This window comes from Rattus norvegicus, chromosome X, assembly GCF_036323735.1.
Source record: "Rattus norvegicus strain BN/NHsdMcwi chromosome X, GRCr8, whole genome shotgun sequence".
NCBI classification, from domain to species: domain Eukaryota; kingdom Metazoa; phylum Chordata; class Mammalia; order Rodentia; family Muridae; genus Rattus; species Rattus norvegicus.
In genome coordinates, this window is record NC_086039.1 from 10,429,776 (window position 1) to 10,453,189 (window position 23,414).

The window sequence follows — 23,414 nt, forward strand, 5'->3', positions numbered from 1 at the left end:
AAGAAAGAAGCTGGAGTAGCCATTCTATTATTTAATAAAATCGATTTTCAACCAAAAGTCATCAAAAAGGATAAGGAAGGACACTTCATATTCATCAAAGGAAAAATCCACCAAGATGCACTCTCAATCCTAAATATCTATGCTCCAAATACAAGGGCACCTACATACATAAAAGAAACCTTACTAAAGCTCAAAGTACACATTGCACCTCACACAATAATAGTAGGAGATTTCAACACCCCACTCTCACCAATGGACAGATTATCGGAGCAGAAATTAAACAGAGACATAGACAGACTAAGAGAAGTCATGAACCAAATGGATTTAGCTGGTATTTATAGAACACTCTATCCTAAAACAAAATGATATACCTTTTTCTCACCAACTCATGGTACTTTCTCCAAAATTGAGAATATAAACAAAATTGGTCATAAAACAGGCCTCAACAGATACAGGAAGATAGAAATAATCCCATGTGTCCTATCAGACCATCACGGGCTAAAGCTGGTCTTCAATAACAATAAGGGAAGAATGCCCACATATACATGGAAGTTGAACAATGCTCTACTCAATGATAACCTGGTCAAGTAGAAATAAGGAAAGAAATGAAAGACTTCTTAGAATTTAATGAAAATGAAGATACAACATACCCAAACTTATGGGACACAATGAAAGCTGTGCTAAGAGGAAAACTCATAACTCTGAGTACCCTAGAAAGAAACAGGAGAGAGCATGTATCAGCAACTTGACAGCACACCTAAAAGCTCTAGAGCAAAAAGAAGCAAACGCACCCAGGAGGAGGAGAAGGCAGGAAGTAATCAAATGCAGAGCTGGAATTAACCAAGTAGAAACAAAAGGGACTATACAGAGAATCAACAGAACCAAAACCTGGTTTTTTGAGAAAATAAACAAGATAGGTAAATCCTTAGCCAGGCTAACCAGAGGACACAGAGAGTGTGTCCAAATTAACAAAATCTGAAAGGAAAAGTGAGACATAACAACAGAGTCAGAGGAAATTCAAAAAGTCATCAGATCCTACTACAAAAGCCTATATTCAACAAAACTTGAAAATCTGGAGGAAATGGACAACTTCCTAGACAGATACCACGTACCACAGTTAAATCAGGAACAGATAAACCATTTAAACAACCCAATAGCTCCCAAAGAAATAGAAGCAGTCATTTAAAGTTTCCCAACCAAAACGAGCCCAGGTCCAGGTGAGTCCAGTGCAGAATTCTATCAGATTTTCATAGAAGAACTCATACCAATACTATCCAAATTATTCCTCCAAAATTGAAACAGATGGAGCACTACCAAATTCCTTCTATGAATCCATAATTACTGTTATACCTAAACCACATAAAGACCCAAAAGAGAAAGAGAACTCCAGCCCAATTTCCCTTATGAATATCGATGCAAAGATACTCAATAAAATTCTTGCAAACCGAGTCCAAGAGCACACCAAAACAATTATCCATCATGATCAAGTAGGCTTCATTCCAGGGATGCAGGGAGGGTTTAATATATGGAAAACCATCAACGGGATCCATCATATAAACAAACTTAAAGAACAAAACCACATGATCATTTCATTAGGTGCTGAGAAAGCATTTGACAATATTCAACACCCCATCATGATAAAAGTCCTGCAAAGAACAGGAATTCAAGGCCCATACCTAAACATAGTAAAAGCCATATACAGCAAACCACTAGTCAAAATTAAACTAAATGGAAAGAAATTTAAAGCAATCCCACTAAAATCAGGAACTAGACAAGGCTCCCTACTTATTCAATATAGTTCTCAAAGTCCTAGCCAGAGCAATCAGACAACAAAATGAGATCAAAGGGATACAGATTGGAAAGAAAGAAGTCAAAATATCACTATGTGCAGACGATATGGTTGTATATTTAAGTGATCCCAAAAGTTCCACCAGAGAACTACAAAAACCAGATAAACACATTCAGCAAAGTGGCTGGGTATAAAATTAACTCAAATAAATCAGTAACCTTCCTCTACACAAAAAAGAAACAAGCCAAGTAAGAAATTAGGGAAATGACACCCTTCATAATAGTCCCAAATAGTATAAAATACCTCGGTGTGACGTTAACCAAGCAAGTGAAAGATCTCTATGATAAGAACTTCAAGCCTTCGAAGAAAGAAATTGAAGATGTCAGAAGATGGAAAGATCTCCCATGCTCATGGATTGGCAGGATTAATATAGTAAAGATGACAATTTTACAAAAAGCAATCTACAGATTCAATGCAATCCCCACAAAAACTCCAACCCAATTCTTCATAGAGTTAGACAGAACAATGTGCAAATCCATCTGGAATAACAAAAAATCCAGGATAGCTAAAACTATCCTCAAAAATAAAAGGACTTCCAGGGGAATCACTATCCCTGAGGGCAATAATGATAGGAAGTGTATGGTATTGGTACAGAGACAGACAGATAGACCAGTGGAATAGAATTGAAGACCCAGAATTGAACCCACAAACCTATGGTTACTTGATTTTTGACAAAGGTGCCAAAAACATCCAATGGAAAAAAGGTAGCATTTTCAGCAAATGGTGCTGGTTCAACTGGAGGTCAACATGTAGAAGAATGCAGATCGATCCATGCTTATCACCCTGTACAAAGCTTAAGTCCAAGTGGATCAAGAACCTCCACATCAAACCAGACACACTCAAACTAATAGAAGAAAAAGTGGGGAAGCATCTTGAACACATGGGCACTCGAAAAAATTCCTGAACAAAACACCAATGGCTTATGCTCTAAGATCAAGAATCAACAAATGGGATCACATAAATCTGCAAAGCTTCTGTAAGGCAAAGGACACTGGTGTTAGGATAAAACAGCAACAAACAGATTGGGAAAAGACCTTTACCAATCCTACAACTGATAGAGGGCTTATATCCTAAATATACAAAGAACTCAAGAAGTAAGACTACAGGGAAACAAGTAACCCTATTAAAAATGGGGTTCAGAGCTAAACAAAGAATTCACAGCTGAGGAATGCCGAGTGGCTGAGAAGCACCTAAAAAATGTTCAGCATCTTCAGTCATAAAGGAAATGCAAATCAAAACAACCCTGAGATTTCACCTCACACCAGACAGAATGGCTAAGATCAAAAAGTCCGGCAACAGCAGATGCTGGCGAGGATGTGGAGAAAGAGAAACACTCCTCCATTGTTGGTGGGATTGTAGACTGGTTCAACCATGCTGGAAATCAGTCTGGAGGTTCCTCAGAAAATTGGACATTGAAGTAACTGAGGACCCAGCTATACCTCTCTTGGGCATATACCCAAAAGATGTCTGAACCTATAACAAAGATACATGCTCTACTATGTTCATAGCAGCCTTATATATAATAGCCAGAAGCTGGAAAGAATCCAGATGCCCTTCAACAGAGGAATGGATACAGAAAGTGTGGTACATCTACACAATGGAATATTACTCAGCTATGAAGAACAATGACTTTATGAAATTCATAGGCAAATGGATGGAACTGGAAAATATCATCCTGAGTGAGGTAACCCAATCACAGAAAAACTCACATGGTATGTACTCATTGATAAGTTGATATTAGCACAAATGCTTGAATTACCCTAGATGCACAGAACACATGAAACTCAAGAAGGATGACCAAAATGCTAATGCTTCATTCCTTCTTCAAAAGGGGAACATGTATACCCTTGAGAGGGAATAGGGAGGCAAAGTTTAGAACAGAGACTGAAGGAACGCCCATTCAGAGCCTGCCCCACATGTGTCCCATACACATACAGTCACCAAACTAGATAAGATGGATGAATCAAAGAAGTGCAGGCTGACAGGAACCGGATGTAGGTCTCTCCTGAGAGACACAGCTAGAATATTGCAAATACACAAGCGAATGCCAGCAGCAAACCACTGAACTGAAAATGAGACCCCCATTTATGGATTCAGAGAAAGGACTGAAAGAGTTTGAAGGGGCTCGAGACCCCATATGAACAACAATGCCAACCAACCAGAGCTTCCAGGGATGAAGCCACTATGCAAAGACTATAAATGGACTGATCCTGGGCTCCAACCGCATAGGTAGCAATGAATAGCCTTGTAAGAGCACCAGTGGAAGGGGAAGCTCTAGGTCCTGCCAAGACTGAACCCCCAATTAACGTGATTGTTGGGGGGAGGGTGGTAATGGGGGGAGGATAGGGAGGGGAACACCCATATAGAAGGGGAGGAGGAGGGGTTAGGGGGATGTTTGCCTTGAAACTGGGAAAGGGAATAACAATTGAAATGCAAATAAGAAATACCCAATTTAATAAAGATGGAAGAAATAAAAAGAATTAACAAAGAGAATTACAGAGCAATTTTTCTTATGACCATAGATGCAGAAATAAAATAAAATGCATACAAGTCAAACACAACAAAACATCAAAATATCATCTATTCTGATTAAGAAGGCTTCATCCCAGAGACAGATCCCAGAGATCTAGATCTCTAGATGGTTCAAAACATAAAAATCAGTCAATGTAATCTTTCAAATTAAAAAAAAAAACTGAAAGCCAAATAACACATGATCATATCATTAGATGCAGAAGCCTTTTGACAAAATCCAACAATACTTCATGATAATAGTCTCAGAGATCATGGATACAGGGGACATACCCAAACAAATAAAAGCAGTTTAAAGCAAACCTTTAGCTAATACCAAATTAAATGGAGAAAAACTCAGAACAATTCTACAAAAATTTGAAACAAAGCACTGCTTTTCATACTCTCCATACCTATTTAATATAGTATTTGAAGTTTTAACTAGAGAAATAAGACAACAGAAGGATATACAAATTGGACAAGAAGTTGAAGTATCATTATTTGCAGATGATATATTGTAAATAATGACTCCAAAAATTATTCCTGGAAACTCCTACAGTTGATAAATACCTTCATTGAAGTGATTGGATACAAAATTAACTCAAGAAAAATCAATAACTCTTCTGTATAGAAATGATAAATGACAAATCAGGGAAGCAATGCTCTTCACAATAGCTACAAATAATACAAAATAATCTTGAGGTAACTCTAACCAAATAAGTGAAAGACCTGTATGTTAAAAATTTCAAGTCTTTGAAGAAAAATTAGAGAATATATCAGAAGATGGAAAAACCTCCCATGTGCATGGATTTGTAGAATTCACATAGTAGATGGTCATAATACCAAAAGCAATCTACAGATTCAATCCCAATCCCATCTAAATCCTAACATAATTCATTCCAGACCATGATAGAACAGTTCTCATTTTTTTCTGTAAAAATAAAAATCTCAGGATGGCTAAAATTGTCCTGAACCAGAAAAGAACAACAGGAAGTATTGGCATCCCTGATTTCAAGTTGTACTACAAAGCTGTAGTAATAAAAAACACTTGGTATTGGCATAAAAAACACTTTGATTAATGGAATCAAATTGAAGACCCATACATAAATTAAAACACCCGTGGACACCCGATTTTTGATAAATAAATAAAAAAAAACAGAAATGCATACTCAACAAAAGACAGACTCTTCAACAAATGGTGCTGGTTAACCTGGATGTCTGCATGAAAAAGAATACAAACAGACAAATACTTAACACTCTGCACAAAACTTATACCCAAAAGAATCAAAGATCTTAATATGAAATGAGATACACTGAATCTGATAGGAAAAAAAAGTAAGTATAGAAGACTACTTTGTTGTTGGTTGTGATTTGTTAAGTAGTCATGAGGAGGAGGAGGAGGAGGAGGAGGAGGGGGAGGAGGAGGGGGAGAAGACAATGAAGAAGACAATGAAGAAGAAGAAGAAGACAAGAAGAAGAAGAAGAAGAGGAAGAGGAAGAGGAAGAGGAAGAGGAAGAGGAAGAGGAAGAGGAAGAAGAATATTAGAATTAACTATCTTGATGGCAAAGATCTAACTTGCCCCAAGGAATTCAGTGCCTTGAACCAGTAGGAAGCAATCTAATGACAACATTGCCCCATTTCCCCCTTTCTCATGTAGTGTTAGTGGATTGAAAGGATACAAAATGGTCGAGAAGGCTGGAAGAAATAAGAACCCACAAAGTAGCAAAGGACAGCTCCAGTGGGCATTTGGAGGCTGGTGTGCAGTGGAAATTTTCTGGAATCTATGAAAGTGATCCTAATGAGCTATTCTAGTAATGGAGGATATGAAGTCTCATCTGGCCATCTCTTAAAGCCAGGCAAGACTTCCAGTGGGAGGACTGGCTTGCTTCCAGTTGAGTTATTGGCCTAGGGGTTCTCATGGAAATTCCCAAACAACATAGACGGACAGTATGACAAAACGTAGTTCTCCACAAACTCACAGTGAGGATCATTGGGGAAGACATCTACATTCATTGAATGTGGAGTAGTCAACCTGGTTCTTAAATGGAACATTCCCTCTATTTTTTAGTCTCTCAGGTGTGTGAATGTTCTCTGAAGGTTACCAAAAATGAATATAGACACAAACCCAGCCAGAAAATATTTGACTTCTTATCTGTCCCACCTACAAAATAGGCTTGGGCAATAGAGGCACAGAACTTATGGGAGTAACCTACAGATGTCACTTTTGACTTAAGGCCCCATCCATGTGATGGAACCCATACCTGTCACATGCTTGGGTGATCAAGAACGGGAGACCTAGGAGAAAACCAAACACTACTGTTAAAAAAAAAGTTTATAAAATGATTCCTAATGATACTCTACTATACTTACAGATCAGTGCCTTATTTATTCATCATCAGAGAATTTTCCTCCAACAGTAAATGGGAAGAGATGTAGAGACCACCTGGCAGACCTTATGAAGAGAAAAAAAATCTAAATTAAATGTCTCCATCAAATCCCTTCTATCAGAGTTTAGTGAATCCTTTTTAAGTGGCAGAAAAATTGTAAGAGGAAGAGGGGATGGAGGACACCAGGAGAACATGGCCCTCTGAATGAACTAAACAAGACACATATAGCTTACAGACACTGAAGCAGCAAACACAGAGCCAACATGGTCCTCTACATATCTATTTTAGCTATAAACTATAAGCTTAACATCTTTATGGGACTCTTGAGTGTGAGATAACATAGGTCTCTGACTTTTTTTCTGCTCTTGGGCCTCATAGCCTGCTGTTAGTTTGCTATATCCAAGTTCAACATGAATGTTTTTGTTTCATCTTATTATATTTTATTTTGTTTGGTTTGGTTTGGTTTCTTCTTAATGAAAAACAGAAAGGGAGTGGATCCAGAGGGAAGGGAGGTAGAAAGTCACTGGGAGGAATATAGGAAGGGGAAACTATTATCAGGGTATATTATGTGAGAAAAGAATTTATTTTCAAAAAATAAATAATAGAATGATAAAATATGTAAACATAAAAAAGTTGAAAACAAACATATACAGTTTTTTTGCAGAAAAGCTGCAAAAAAATAGGGACTATGGCTTGTTTTATTCTCCCCCAGATAATTATGTCTAGTCCTTGTTCTTATCCATTGAAGAGTTTTTGGCCCTTTAGGGAAATAAGGACAAATTCCATAATAGTTGAAATGCTACATAAAGGAGTACCAACAATCAAAGCAGGTATAGAAAGCATATCCTCCAGCGCTATTCACCCTAACTGATATCCAAATGAACCCTTACTGAATTCCTGAGTCATCAAATTGAACAAAATAAAGTAATTCCATCCAGTAAGTTCTTCGGGATAGCTTGCTGTTATTAATAGATAACTGAAGCATAACGATTTGTTAATAACTTGATTAATTAATCAAATATATGTAAATATCCTTTAAAGGTCTACATGCTTAAGGCTTGTCAGTCTGTGGTGTTATTAGGATGTTGTGGGACCACCAGAAAGTGTGCCCTGGCTGACAATATTGGGGCTTCTGTTCCTGCTCTCTGTCTCTCCCCCCTCTCTCCCTTTCTTTTCCCTTTCCCTCCCCTTCCTCCTTTCTCTCTCTCTCCCATTCTCTCACCCCCTGCCATCCCTCTCACTTTTCCCTTCCTGATGGCAATTAAATCATTAGCATCCTCTATTAGAAGGTCCCATTTTTATGATGCTACCAAAAGCCCAAAGCAAGCAACAGTTAGTCTAAACAAATAATTCCTCCTTCAAAGTTGTTTATCTCAGGTTATTTATCAAGTTGGTCTTCAGATCCTTCAGATCAGCATAATTGGAGTAAGTTTTTAGGATTACACAGATATGAGATTAAATCTCATACCAACCATGTATGTAGAATTCTTGAGTCTTTCTGGATCATTCACATCTAGAATATGAGATACCAATGTCTAATTTACAAAATTCTTTTAGGTATTACATGAGTTACCAGGAAAGTATTGGATTCAGCCTGGCAAGTCGTGGGCATTCAATAATTTTTGAGTCCTTAAGCATCCAACAACTTGACTTAATTATACACAATTATATACAGAATAAGTAAGAGGATGAATTTAATCTCCTCAGAAAATTTAAATACTAAGTATTCTAAAGTATTAGGGTAAAGGTCCAGTTCAGTTGCCTTATGAATTTTCTGGATAAATACTGTCTTAATCTTTTTATGTTGTTATAAATTAACATAATTCTATGAGTAATTTACAAAGAATAATGGTCTATTCAGCTAGCATTTGTGAAGCCTGGGAAGTTCAAAGTTGTATGCCACAACTGCTCAAGTCTTTCTTCGTGATGGGGATAGTCTAGAGTCTCAGGATGATGCAGAACACCATGCATTAAGGCAGGACATCATAGCAATGTTCTGGCTCTATGTATGAAGTCATGGCGTAATTGGAGTAAGCGACCACCCTTATGGTACTATTCAACTCTAATTGCTATCTGCTATGGTTTGAAATATCCATTATGGTTTCATGATTTAAATGCCTTATAGTTAATTCCACATGTGGAAACATGAAGCAATTAGCATCCGACTCTCCCTGTGCCTCAGCCGTTATGGGGACCACTACCTAGGTGCAAGCGGCACCGACTGCTCTTGAACAGCTGGACAGATAGCAGATGTGAAAGGCAGTGGAAGTTCGGTTTGATCACTCCAAGTCCAAAAAAAAATAATAATGAATTGCTGTTGAATGGGAGTGAAAATTTATTTTTAATGGTGATACTATGGAAAATTCCAGAGAAAGAATGTCGGGTCAGAGTGTCTTTACCTCATAGGATTCTCTCAGAATTCTCAGAAGTCTGTCTGTTTACCAAAGATGAATATAATTCACCTGAACAGGCAGAAGGTTTCTATAAAAAAGCTTTTGAAAAAACATGGAGTAAACACTATCAAATTATCCCCTTTAAAATGTTAAAAACTGAATATAAAGCCTATGAAACCAACCTCTGCCTCCTGAGTAACTTTGATGTTTTTATTACCGAAGAAAGAATTCGGCGGCATTTGCCCAGGCAGGTAGGAAGGCATTTCTGTCAAAGGAAGAAAGTTCTAGTATCTGTAAACCTTCTGGCAAAGAATCTGTCCAAAGAGATTATCCGATGTATCACAGGGACTGTCTTAAACATCTCTAAGCGTGTTTCTTGCAGTATTGTCCATATTGGTCACACTGGAATGGAGATTCAGCACATCATTGAAAACATCCTGACTGTCTCAGAAATGCTTTCAGAAAAATTGCCAGAGAAATGGCAGAGTGTGAAACTCTTGTTCCTGAAATCTGAGAAGTTGGCTTCCCTTCCCATATTTTCCTCATTTGTCGCATCTCAGGACAAAAACATTGCTTCCTTCCATAGTGTGAAGAAACAAGAACTAAAGAAAAGAAGGAAGCATGAAAAGGAAAGGTTGAAGAAGGAAAACAAAATGTTAAGGAAGAAATCCAAGAAGGCTACACCTCTTTTAACTCAAGATGTCCTAGTTAGCAGTCCTCCAGTGAAGGGCCTGGAAGCCCAGAAGAAAAGGACCAACAAGGCAAGCACATAGCCGAAAGTTACAGAGGAGTCTGAAGAAACAATTCCACAATTGGTACCAACAGGAGAAACTCCAAATAAAGAAAATGTGAAGATGCAAGAAAATATCACAGGGGAAAAGTCTCCAAAATCGAAATTAGGAAGTACCCCTCAGGGTAAGACAAGTAAGGCCTTACCAGCTACAGAGACTCAAGAAGCCTTAGATCCTGGGACCTCAGGGAAGAAACAAAAAAAGGATGTGCAGAAATTCAGAAAGGCATAGGCCAAGTCCTTCTGTACTCCCATGAAATCTGGAAAGAAAGCTGCCAACACATCCAGAGACAAAAACAAAAACAAAAACAAAAAAAAACAAAACAAAAAACAAAACAAAACAAAACAAAACAAAACAAAAAAAAAACCAACCAGGTAGCCCACTCAAACTAGAATTAGTGCATCTGACATAAAGGACATTGGAGTTAACCTAAGAGCTTTTCAAGAATATTTAGACAGGGTGTGGTGGTATGCGTGTGCCCTTGCGCACGCGCACACACCCACACCCACACCCACCCACCCACACACACACACACACACACACACACACACACACACTGTGGAATGCAGAGATAGACAGGCAGATGTGTATGAGTATGAGGCCAACCTACATATACAGCCACCCAACTAGGCAAGATGGATGAAGCAAAGAAGTGCAGGCCGACAGGAGCCAGATGTAGATCTCTCCTGAGAGACACAGCCAGAATACAGCAAATACAGAGGCGAATGCCAGCAGCAAACCACTGAACTGAGAATAGGACCCCCGTTGAAGGACTCAGAGAAAGAACTGGAAGAGCTTGAAGGGGCTCGAGACCTCATATGTACAACAATGCCAAGCAACCAGAGCTTCCAGGGACTAAGCCACTACCTAAAGACTATACATGGACTGAACCTGGACTCTGACCTCATAGATAGCAATGAATATCCTAGTAAGAGCACCAGTGGAAGGGGAAGCCCTGGGTCCTGCCAAGACTGAACCCCCAGTGAGCGTGATTGTTGGGGGGAGGGTGGTAATGGGGGGAGGATGGGGAGGGGAACACCCATAAGGAAGGGGAGGGGGCTAGGGCGATATTGGCCCGTAAACCGGGAAAGGGAATAACATTCGAAATGTAAATAAAAAATACTCAAGGTAATAAAAAAAAAACAAAAACAAAAACAAAAAAATGAGTATGAGGCCAACCTAGTTGTCTACAAACGGGACACCAAGATTCATTATTTAAAGGGCAGATTTAAGTCCTGGGCTTGGTGGTATAACACTTTTACAGCAAATGCAAGATCCTGGCCTCACTACCCAAAGCTTTCCAAAGAAAGAAAAGATAAACCCCACACAACAAAAGGTACTCTGCTGCTGATTCCATCACAACCTTTTTCAACAGGAGTCCTGGACTTGAATGGTCTTTGAGAAGTTTCTCTGGGTGCCTCTGAAATTATTACTTTTGTTGTAAAAACTAGGGGTTTCAGGCACAATATTTTTAAATCATTCAATGTATTTCCTAATGCTTCTGTAAGCTTTCTTTTTAAAAAAATTAAACTATTACATCTTGTTCTGGGTAAAAAATGAATAAATAAATGCCTTATAGTGTTATTTTGAAGGCTATAGGCCAAAGGTTATACTTGCCTCTGTTCCAGCCTGATAACTCTTGCTTCCTCATCCATCGTGAAGTGAGATGTGTCTACAATGCAGGCCAATACCCTGTAGTATAGTGGTGTCTTCCTTACCAAGATGAGCTGAAATTCCTCCAAAACTGTGAGCCTAAAGAAACTTTCTCCTTTACGTCAGTCCTATCAGGTAATTTGATCACACCAACATGAAACGAACTAATATATTTCTCAAAAATCCCAATTCCAGGCTTCTTCCTTTGATAATTTACACCCTCTCAATACCTCAGAATTATAAGTAAAATTCAGCCTGAGTCATGGTGAAGACATTGTAAACCATATCAAGTATTTGTTAGCAATAGTAGCCTGCTGAATCATAGTTTCCTTTTGAATAAGGTACTGCTCTTATCGTATACAACTATCTTGTTTAGATATTGGTAACCAGCAGGAGCTGAAAAGGTTACCATGTATTATTCCTTAAACCCTCAAACTATCAGCTAAAATACATGCTATTTCATATGCCCTAGGTAACCAAAGGCATCAAACTAACAAGAGCCCAAAAGAACTTCTAAGCTACAAAGTTCCTAAGAAGGCACATCACAATAGGGGCCCTTTATTCTACCCTGCCCACTCTAGGTGACATAAGATAAAGAATATTGGAATGGGGGGTAAGAGGCACAGGGGAGGGGGACCCCAAGACTGAAACAGAGGTAAACTCAACTAAGAATGTAAGTATTGACTGCTATAGAAAATAATGAAACTCTCATTAAAAGATAATACAAAAAGCATTTGTCAGTGACTCCTAGAGATTTCCCCCCAGTCAAATGGCTTTGGAAAACTTGGAGTGATGTCTGCTTATGAGAAAATAATGACAAATTCAGAATATATAGAGAAGTGAATAAGAACAAATTACCTTTTAACTGAGCAGGGTCAGGTACGAGGATGGTCAAAATTCCCAATACTTGTTTTAGAGTAGCAAGGGAAACTAACTCATTTTAACCTGTCATTGTACATAAATCACAACCAAGCTTGCTAGAGTCAGGAGTTCCTTGCCTAATATATCATATTTACCTGGAAAAGGTCACCATAAAATAATAATGGTGAGTTTTGTTAAGGAGCGTGTCAAAAAATTAAGTGTTGGCTCCCAAGAGATGACATGTCTGATGGTAAAACTGAAATGTGTTCTTAGAAAATGTTAAAATGTAAGTAATTTTTCTTATAATGAGGAAATGAAGGTAGTTATAATATCATAGTATATGGAATTCAAACTCATGAGAAAGGAAACCCAAATTCCAGATTCCTACAGTAGCGACCCTCTTTCTACTCAATGATTTCAGTAAATTCTAAGCAATGAAATTCATGTTTCTAATCCTAATACTTGTGGCAGGAGCATTTTCATAAACTCAAGTTAGCCTGAGCTAATATAGTGAACTCAAGGCAAGCCTGTGACATCCCACCCTGAAAAACAAGCAAATCCCAGTGAATTGTATCATAACATGCAATTTATTGAGTACAAGCTATGTGACTAGCTTACAGCTTCTCTTTTCAAATATGTGCTCTCCTTTCACTCCTATAGCAACCTTATGATAGATAACACTCATTTAAATTCTGAATGTCTAGATACATTGATTGAGGTAGAAAAAAGTGAACTTATGCCCAAAGTCACAATTGTAGCAATGCAATCAGGTTTGAGTTAAGCTCCTTAATTCCTCAGTGTTCACTCTCAAGCTCTATGTTGCTACTTCTGTATGCTCTACACAGTAGCTTTGTACTCATGAGGAACTTCAGAATATGGCTAGAAGAAGGCATTTGATATTCTCAGATTAGTTTTCCATTCTATTAAATTATTATTACATTAAAGAATGTGATAAATAAATATAGGTCTCATGTAAAAACATCATGATATAGGACACATACTTTGGACCGTAACAACATTCTGCACTATTTGTTCATGTGCTGGTCTTCTACCAGGAGAGCATACACAACAAACATTGTTCTTTGTCTAACAAACTCCTAACTGACCTTGGAAAATATGTTTTCATTAGTTTGGTGTAAGTAGGCCCCCAATGGTCCCTGCCTCCTAGTGTTCATTACTTTGTGTTATCTCCACATGAGTAGGAACTAGACATGATGGTTTGTTTTTTATTACAGGTGCTTTTCCACTTATGATGAATTTCCATCCTGATATATCAACTCATTATAAGTTAAAAAGTTATATGTAGAAATAAGTCATAGCTTATCCCTCATCTCATCTTAGCAGAGCATTCTGTAGAGTTTCAGTTGTTTTCCCTCATGATCTCAGGGTTGACAGGGAGCTCCAGCTACTGCTGACACACAGCATCATCACTAGGGAGGATGGCTCATATCAGCAGGCCAAGGAGAAAGAAGACCCAAATTCAAAACATGAGTTTTATTAGTTGCAGCCACGTCATTTTGACATGATCACGATGCCTCCCATATTAATTTGAGCCATTGTCCGTCAGAAGACATTTGGTCATATATGTCAGATTTTGAAAGACTCCTTTAGATATTAGGTACAAAAGTACCCACTTCTCTCTCTTCCTCCTGATTCTAAGAGAAGTAAACTGTCACACTAGAAACTTCTCTGTGGATATGCCTTGAGTTGAAGAAATAAGGCCCATCCTGAAATACTCTTATTCAGTGGTTTCCCCTGTGTCCCCAGCAAACTGAATTCTCCCAACTGTGGGGCAAGTGCACTTGCAAGCTGTTCCTTCCCCAGAGGAGTTTGTGGGCCATCTGGCATATAGTATGGCATGTTATTGCTGCCTTTGGAGAAACCTCAATGTAGAATCCAGTCAAGTAGGTCCTGGATTGCCATACCACGAAAGTAATGGATTTGTTGTTTGTAACTATTAGAATTTATAGTAATTTATTATGTGGCCATAGATAACAAATACAGTCCTCTTCTGTCCTTGTGCCAACAAGGGGTGGCAGAGCTGAAAATGTTCCCACTTAAGAAAGTTCAGTTAGGAAAAAAATCCTCAAAAGAAACCTTGTTTCTATGGCAACAAGTTACTGTTTCCTAATGCCCAGTATAAACACTGCATAATAATTCCAATGGTTTAAGTGCACAGATTTCCTCAATTTAAGGAAGAATATGTCAAAGGAGTCAGAGACAGGAGTTCATGTAGCCCCATCTCCAGGAATCCCACCATAGTGGTGTGTACACAAAGATTGCTTCAGAAAGGAGAATGCACAGTAGAGGAATTATAGTGAGAGAAAACCAGCTTAGTCCTCCAAGTAGGTAGGATATTACCTGCTTTCAGATACTCTATGAAGAAGAAATGGTAGTGGTGGAATAAGACGACTGCTTTGACCTTGCTAAGTTCCTCAGTTCTTTATCCAGTCACTGCCATGACTACTACTCTGGCACGTCACAATGACCTAATCAGATAGGAAGCAGAAGACCTGTCTTTACATTTGAGATAAGAAATGTGTATTTATGTACCTTCCATTAAGGAAAGAGCAGCAATCAAAGAAATGACCTTTTTGATATTGTGAAACCAGTGTGCAGCAGAAGTAGAAGGAGATGCAAGTGATATCTTCCAAATCTCTAGGCCTTTTCATTCTACTGCTTCTTTCTGATGACCAGACTGATCTCTCACCAGTGTAGATGTAGCACTACTAATTCAGGGATATGACACCGTTGCAGTTAGCCCTCCATAACTGTGGGGTCTATGTCCATGGATTCAACAAACCATGGGTTGAAAATATTTGTGAAAAAGAAATAATGTGAATAATAATTATTTATTAAAACATTTACCCTTTAAGTATACCAATTATAAATATAGAGTGAAGGATATGAAGATATATGTGGGTTCTGTACAACCACTATGCCATTTTATTTTTACTTATTTATATTACTTGTGTTTGAGTGGGTAAGGAGAGCAAGTGAGAAAAAGAACATGGGCTCATGTATGCAAGTAGAGAGACAAGAAAACAACTTTCAAGGACTTCGGGAATCAGTTCTCTCCTTCTACCATGTGGATCCCAGGAATCAAACTTAAGTCTTCATTTTTGATGGAAAGAACCTTTGCCTTTTTTTGCCATCCTGCCAGCCTGTCGTGGCTAAGGGTTTCTGCAATGAGACATCATGTTCAAAAAGCAAGTTGGGGAGGAAAGGGTTTATTTGGCTTACACTACCACATTGTTATTTATCACTGAAGGAAGTCAGGAAAGGAACTTATACAGGGCAGGAATGTGGAGGCATGAGCTGATTCAGAGGCCATGTAGAAGTGCTACTTATTGGTTTGTTTCCCATGCCTTGTTCAGCCTGCTTTCTTATAGAACTCAATACCACCAACCCAGGGATGACACCATCCACTATGGGCTGGGCCCTTCCTGAGTAATTATGAATTGAGAAAATGTCTCACAGCTAGATCTTATGGAGGCATTTCCTCAACTGATGCTCCTTTCTCTCCGATGACTCTAGCTTGTGTCAAGTTGACATAGAACTAGTCAGCACACAGCCTGGCTATGCCTCTTTATATAAGGGATTTGGGAAGCCTCCAGTTTCTGGAAAGTCTGTAACCAATCCCTGGTGAATATCCATATATTAGCATATGTCTTTGGGGGGAAGTGTGGGAAGCTGTCTGTACTGCTGAGTCATTTGAGAGCTCACCTTCACACTGTAAGCACTGAAATAATTCTCGCAACCTGTCCACACAGCAGCATATTTTCACACTTAATGTGTGCTGAACTCTAGAGGAACTGAGTTGCTGTGTAGATTCCCAGGCCCCATATCTCAGAGATCCTGACTCATTTTTACCAATATGGGCCCCATGATTGCATTTTCCCCAAGCAATTTCATGTGATTCTGATGAAGTTACTACATAGACAACTTTGGTACATGGTACTCTACTTACCTATACTTTGATCTGACAAAGAACTTCTAAAGGACACACATGTGGCACACATATGAACACATACACAGAGGACAAGTTTTTGCTAAATACTGTATAGTGTTTCTAAAATGATCATATGCAAATCATATTTTACCCATTGATTCACACATGCAATAAGTTATATTCACATGTTCTTTCTCTTTAGGTGAAGGACTTCATCTTCAAGATTGGTTGACCACTTAGCATAGTGCCTGATGCCTAATACTGGTTTTCTCAATGGTTTAATGAGTAACTACTCAAAGTATGTCTTGATATAGCAAGGCAACCAAAGACCTCTTCACCTTAACTGTATTCACTTCTCTCTCCACTTAATAACTATAACTGCTGCTTGTACTATAGGATTCAGAAGGGCAAAACCCAGATAAAACAGACACCAGAACCTCCCTGTGAATGATAAGCCCTTAGGCAAGTAGTTATTCTAGTATCACAGACCTGTTTTCCTCTCTAAGCTCATAAGTTATGGGCTATATCTTGCCAGGGGACTTTGGTTTATCACATTTGGAGTCTCAGAACAAGGAGTAGGATATGATAAATGAAACAACAGAAGGTTTCCAACTCTCTTACACAGGTGCAGACCAAGGGTCCCAGTGCTCCAAACAGCAAAAGAGGCTTGCTGATCCAAATTAGACCAAAATGCAGCAAAGGGAAAATTGGTTTGGGTTTGCCTTTGGAGGAGAGTTTTCCCCCCTGAGCTTCTAAATAGAGATTTTCAGATTTGTTGAGGTGGCAGCTTGCCTGTTAACAGGAAAATATTGATTCCTCTGGCTCAGCAATATGGGACCTAAACATTTCATCCCTAAATTCATAGATTGGTACTCAAAAAACTTGAGCTTTCATAAGGTGTCTGCTTGACCTCAAATGTTAGACTGTACAAGGCAGTGGTATTTTTCTAGATTCTCAAGCTGAAAGGAAAACTTTCCCCTCTTTCTGGTTTGACTTATCAGATAAACCTTTTAAAAATGGATCTTGCACTTAATGTGTTTTATTTTAACTTCAATGGGAATATGCACCTGAGTGGTAAATTTTGAAATAGCTGTGTTATGTATGCTGAATAAATAATGAATCTAATAATGCTCTCAAATACTCTCCTAGAACAGCCAGAAGGTAATCAGGATTAAGACAGAGGCCAGATGATAGGGAGGAAGAATGATTGAATATGTGTCATACCCTTCTGATTTATGACACACAAATCTTAAAAGAATTAAGTGTGTGATCAGTATGGACATGCTCTCCACCCTCCAAGAAAACTTTGTTGACGTTTGTGTTCAGGAATTTCATCAACACTTAACAAAACTGATCAGCAATATATGTAGGTAATAATATCAGCTCACATCGCATCCATCTTCTCTCTATGTCCTTGAGCATATAATTTCTCATTTCATTATTATAATAGTCTTTTCATGTAAGTTATAATCATTCTGGTCTGCTTCCCCTTTCCTTAATTTTCCATAGTTTCTTTTGAGGTATAATTGGCATATCACAAGCTACGCATATTGCAAGGGTATACTTTGAAAATTTTTCACATGTATGCATTTGTGAAATCATGATATATCATCCACTAAAGTTTCTCATGCCCAAACCTCAAACAATTTTGTCATAGCTAATATAGATTACTTTATTCTGATAAATAGATTATGAAAACTGAAATATACCAGAGTGCATTGCGTAGTCTTGGGGGGGGGTGGCCTATTCTTTTACTCAGTATAATTGAGTTTTATCCACATCTTTGTGTATGCCATATTCTTTATTGTTAGATAGTTTTCCAATTTGTGGATATATCATTGCAGTGGTTTGAATGAAAATGCCCCCAATACGCTCAGACATTTGAGCACTTGGTTCCCCAGATGGTGACATTGTTTGAAGAGGCTTAGGATGTGTAAAGAAGTCATGTCCCTGGGGGTAGACTTTGTGTATCCAAAGTTGCTCTCAACTTTTTGTTCTCTGCTTCATACTTGTACTTTAAAATGTGAGCTCATGACTTCCTGCCCATGACTCCCATTTACTCCTATGTTTCACTGCCATGATGGACTATTATTTCTCTGGAGCTGCAAATCATAATAAACTGTTTTCCTTAAGTTGCTTTGGATCATGGTGTTTTATCACAGCAACAGAAAAGTAACAAATAAACTCATTTTATTGATGCATTTACCTATTGGTGGACTTTTGGGTTGCTTCTAGTTCAGACCGACTACAAATAAGGTTGCTATGGATGTTGAAGTTCATTGTAGATCATATGGTATGCTTACAAGTATACCTTCCCATGTGGTTTTATTATTATGTGCTCTCTGATATTTCATGCTAAGATATTTGATGTGTAATGGTCGCTCATTTTAATGTAACTTAAAATTTCTTAATGAAAATTTATACTAGTCATCTTTTGACACTATATACATTTAATAAAGTCTCCATGAAGAAATGGCCACTTTTATTGAGTTTGGAGAGTTCTTTACATTTTTCTAAATCCCAGTCTTGTGTTATTAGACTTAGGTATTGCAAATATTTTCTATGATGTTGAGAAAAGGTTTCAGTCTGTAGTCAAGTCTGACCTTAAACTATGAATCCTCCTGTTGCAGCCTCCTGAATCCTAAGATTACAATTGTGCAGCTCCATGTAGGACTGGTCTTTTAATCTCTAAACAAATTTTTTTAAAGCAAGTCTTTGGGCCTGAAGAGATGGTTCAATGGTCTAGAGTATTCAAATCTCTTCCAGAGGACCTGGATTTGAGACCCAATGTCCATGTAGTCAAATGTTTTTCTTTCTAGTTAAAGGGGATCTAATGCCCTCTTCTGGCTTCCCAGAGCAGTACACTGTGTGACATACAGAAAAACATGCAGACAAAACATCCACAAACATAAAATATATTTTTTAAAAAAACCAAAAGTTTTAGTGAGTTAGTTTTAACAGATCGTGGTGTGTGTGTGTGTGTGTGTGTGTGTGTGTGTGTGTGTGTGTGTGTGTATGTTCCAGTCCAAGATCACTAAGGTTTCCTACAGCTTTTAGATTTAGGCCTAGTAGCCACACTAAGGTAAGTTTTATGTATGACAGAAGATATAGTTGCTCAAAAATAATTTTATTCTATTCCTATGTGTATGGATGTTTTTCCTCATTTATGACTGTGTACCATATGCATGTGTGATGCTTGAAGTAGTATTTTTTGTAGATATAATTGGATATTCTATATAGATGATACTGTAAAGAATAGTTTTTCTACTCCAACACTCAGAGAACATAATGGAGGAACAAATGGAAGAAAATTTTTAGACAGGAAGGAAGGGTGGAATGTTGTAGAACACTGTTTACCAGGCAATCTTACAGTCTTGGACTATGAGCAACTGTGATTATCTGCACATATCTTTACAATATTATGCCTGTTAAGACTCTATCATGGAATGGGGACCACTTCTCTCTAAGAATTTATAATCCATTAACAGAAGAAAGGAAGAAGTCAACATATCATTATTTGCAGATGATATGATAGCATATTCAAGTGACCCCAAAAGTTCCACCAGAGAACTACAAAGCCTGATAAACAACTTCAGCAAAGTGACTGGGTATAAAATTAACTCAAACAAATAAGTAGCCTTCCTCTACTCAAAGGATAAACAGGCTGAGAAATAAATTAGAGAAATGACACCCTTCACAATAGTCCCAAATAATATAAAATACTTTGGTGTGACTTTAACCAAACAAGTGAAAAATCTGTATGACAAGAACTTCAAGTCTCTGAAGAAAGAAATTGAAGAAGATCTCAGAAGACGGAAAGACCTCCCATGCTCATTGATTGGCAGGATTAATATAGTAAAAATGGCCATTTTGACAAAAGCAATCTACCGATTCAATGCAATTCCCATAATTCCCATCAAAATTCCAAATGAATTCTTCACAGAGTTAGAAAGAGTGGTTTGAAAATTCATTTGGAATAACAAAAAAAAACCAGGATAATGAAAACTATCCTCAACAATAAAAGAATATCTGGGGAAATCACCATCCCTAACCTCAAGCAGTATAACAGAGCAATAGTGATAAAAAGTGTATGGTATTGGTACAGAGATAGGCAGGTAGATAAGTGGAATAGAATTCAAGACCCAGAAATGAACCTGCACACCTATGGTCACTTGATCTTTGAGAAAGGAGCTAAAACCATCCAGTGGATAAAAGAGTATTTTCAACAAATGGTGCTGGTTCAAATGGAGGTCATCATGTAGAAAAATGCAACTTGATCCATTCTTATCACCCTGTACAAAGCTTAAGTACAAGTGGAACAAGGGTCTCCACATCAAACCAGATACACTCCAACTAATAGAAGAAAAAGTCGGGAAAAGTCTCAATCACATGGGCACGGGGGAAATTTTCCTGAAAAAAAAAAAAAAGCAATGGCTTATGCTCTAAGATCAAGAATCGACAAATGGCACCTCATCAAACTGCAAAGCGTCTGTAAGGCAAAGGACACAAGGACACTGTCATTAGGACAAAATGGCAAACAACAGATTGGGCAAAGACCCTTACCAGTCCTACATCTGATAGAGGGCTAATATCCAAAATATATAAAGAACCCAATAAGTTAGACTCCAGAGAGTCAAATAACGCTATTAAAAATGGTGTACAGAACTAAACAAAGAATTCTCAGCTGAGGACCATAGAATGTCTGAGAAGCACCAAAAGAAATGGTCAACATCCTTAGTCATCAGGGAAATGCAAATCAAAACTACCCTGAGATTCCATCTCATACCAGTCAGAATGGCTAAGATCAAAAACTCCGGCGACAACAATGCTGGTGACGATGTGGAGAAAGAGAAACACTTTTCTATTGCTGGTGGGATTGCAAACTGTTACAACCACTCTGGATCTGTCTGGAAGCTCCTCAGAAAATTGGACATTGTACTACCTCAGGACCCAGCTATACCTGTTCTGGGCATACACCTAAAAGATATTCCAACATAAAATAGACACACATGCTCCACTATGTTCATAGCAGCCTTATTTATAATAGTCAGAAGCTGGAAAGAACCCAGATGCCCTACAAAAAGGAATGGCTACAGAAAATGTCATACATCTACACAATGGAGTACTACTCATCTATCAAAAAACAATGACTTCACGAAATTCATAGGCAAATGGATTGAACTAGAAAATATCATCCTGAGTGAGGTAGCCCAATCACAGAAAAGCACACATAGTGTGCACTCACTGATAAGGGCATATTAGCCCAAAAGCTCAAATTACTCAAGATACAATCCACAAACCACATGAAACTCAAGAAGAAGGATGACCAAAATGTGAATGCTTCACTCCTTCTTAAAAAGGGGAACAAAAATAATATTCATAGGAGGGGATATGGAGGCAAAGCTTAGAGCAGAGCCTGAAGGAATGGCCATTCAGAACCTGCCCCACATTTGGCCCATATATGTACAGCCACTAAAGCTAGGTAATATGGATGAAGCTAAGAAGTGCATGCTGGCAGGAACTGGATATAGATGTCCCCTGAGAGAGACAGGCAGAGTATGTCAAATACAGAGGCGAATGCTAGCAGCAAACCACTGAACTGAGAACGGGACCCCTGTTTGAGGAATTAGAGAAAGGACTGAAAGAGCTGAATGGGCTTGCAATCCCATGAGAACAACAGTGCCAACCAACCAGAGCTCCCAGGGTCTAAACCACTCCCCAGAGACTATATGTGGACTGACCCATGTCTCCAACTGCATATGTAGCAGAGCATGGCCTTGTTGGCACCAATGGAAGGAGAAACCCTTGGTCCTGTCAGGGTTGGACCCCCAGTGTAGGGGAATTTAGGGGGCTGGAATGGGGGCTGGATGGGGAGGGGAGCACCCTTATAGGAGAAGGGTAGGTGGGATAGGGGGGTTATGTCCAGGAAACTGGGAAAGGGAATAACATTTGAAATATAAATAAAAAGTATCCAATTAAAAAAAAGGTGAAACCAAAAATGAATAAATAAATAAAAATAAAGTAACATAAACTGATTGGTACACACACACACACACACACACACACACACACACACACACACACACAGAGAGAGAGAGAGAGAGAGAGAGAGAGAGAGAGAGAGAGAGAGAGCTGTTTTATTTTATTTTTCTAACCAAAATGATGCTTTTCAATTTCTTTTAATAAATGCATGGTTGTACTGGATGAAACCCAATGTTAAATGGATGTGATAAAAGAGGAATGGACTTTCTGTTGTTGCTGAACCTAAGTTGAGAAAGCATACAGTCTTTCATCTTTAAGTAGGGGGTTAGCACTACATGTTTTATGCAGACCAATATTTATTTTCTATTGTTGTACAGAAAATTACTTTGAAGTTTTGCAACTAAAACAACAAACATTTGTTATTTTCTAATTTCTGCATGTCCAGAACCCAGCTTAGCTGAGTCTCTCTGCCTCAAGGTCTCTCACAAGGCCTTAGGCACAGCATTACCTGTAGTTGTTTTTTATCTGAAGCCTAGGCTTGTTACTGAGAAACACAATTTGCTTTTGCAGACTGTTAGGCTCCTTGATAAAAGAATTTGAAAAGAGAGCCAATAGGAAGCTCAAGGACCATTTTCTTAAAATGTCAGAGTAAATAACAGGGCAGACTAATTAGAAATATTAGCAGCTGCTGGAATCGGGGAGCTGGAGAAGAGGAAGAAAGCCATGCCTTTATCCATTCTGAGCTAACATCAAAGGAAGTGTCAGCTATGGAAGTCTATGGGATGAAATAGGTTGCAGAATATTCAAGTGTCAGGTAAAACCATCCACAGGATTTTGGCAGGTGTCCATAAAAGATTCAGAGAAAAAGAAATGTGAAAAGATATGTTTTTAAGTTCTAAAATCAGTGAAGATCTATGAGCAACTGAGGAAAGGGGGGGATTCTGGGTGTATAGGTATATTATTTTATTATGGAATAACCTACTCTATCTTTCCCAGAAGTGGAAATTCTAATTAAGAGGAACTAGGAGCATAGTAAT

At 38.3% G+C, this 23,414-nt stretch overlaps 1 long non-coding RNA gene and 1 pseudogene across 1 annotated transcript in view; one reads left to right on the forward strand and one right to left on the reverse strand.

The window, feature by feature from the left end:
• LOC120099316 (uncharacterized) overlaps positions 1-6,812 on the reverse strand; it is a 32,392-nt gene extending 25,580 nt beyond the window's left edge. The window contains exon 1 of the long non-coding RNA XR_005498385.2: positions 6,729-6,812. This is a non-coding gene — a long non-coding RNA (uncharacterized LOC120099316). The remainder of the gene's footprint in view (positions 1-6,728) is intronic.
• Positions 6,813-8,890: 2,078 nt separating this feature from the next.
• On the forward strand, positions 8,891-10,357 carry LOC102552945 (ribosomal L1 domain-containing protein 1-like; annotated as a pseudogene).
• Positions 10,358-23,414: the final 13,057 nt, after the last annotated feature.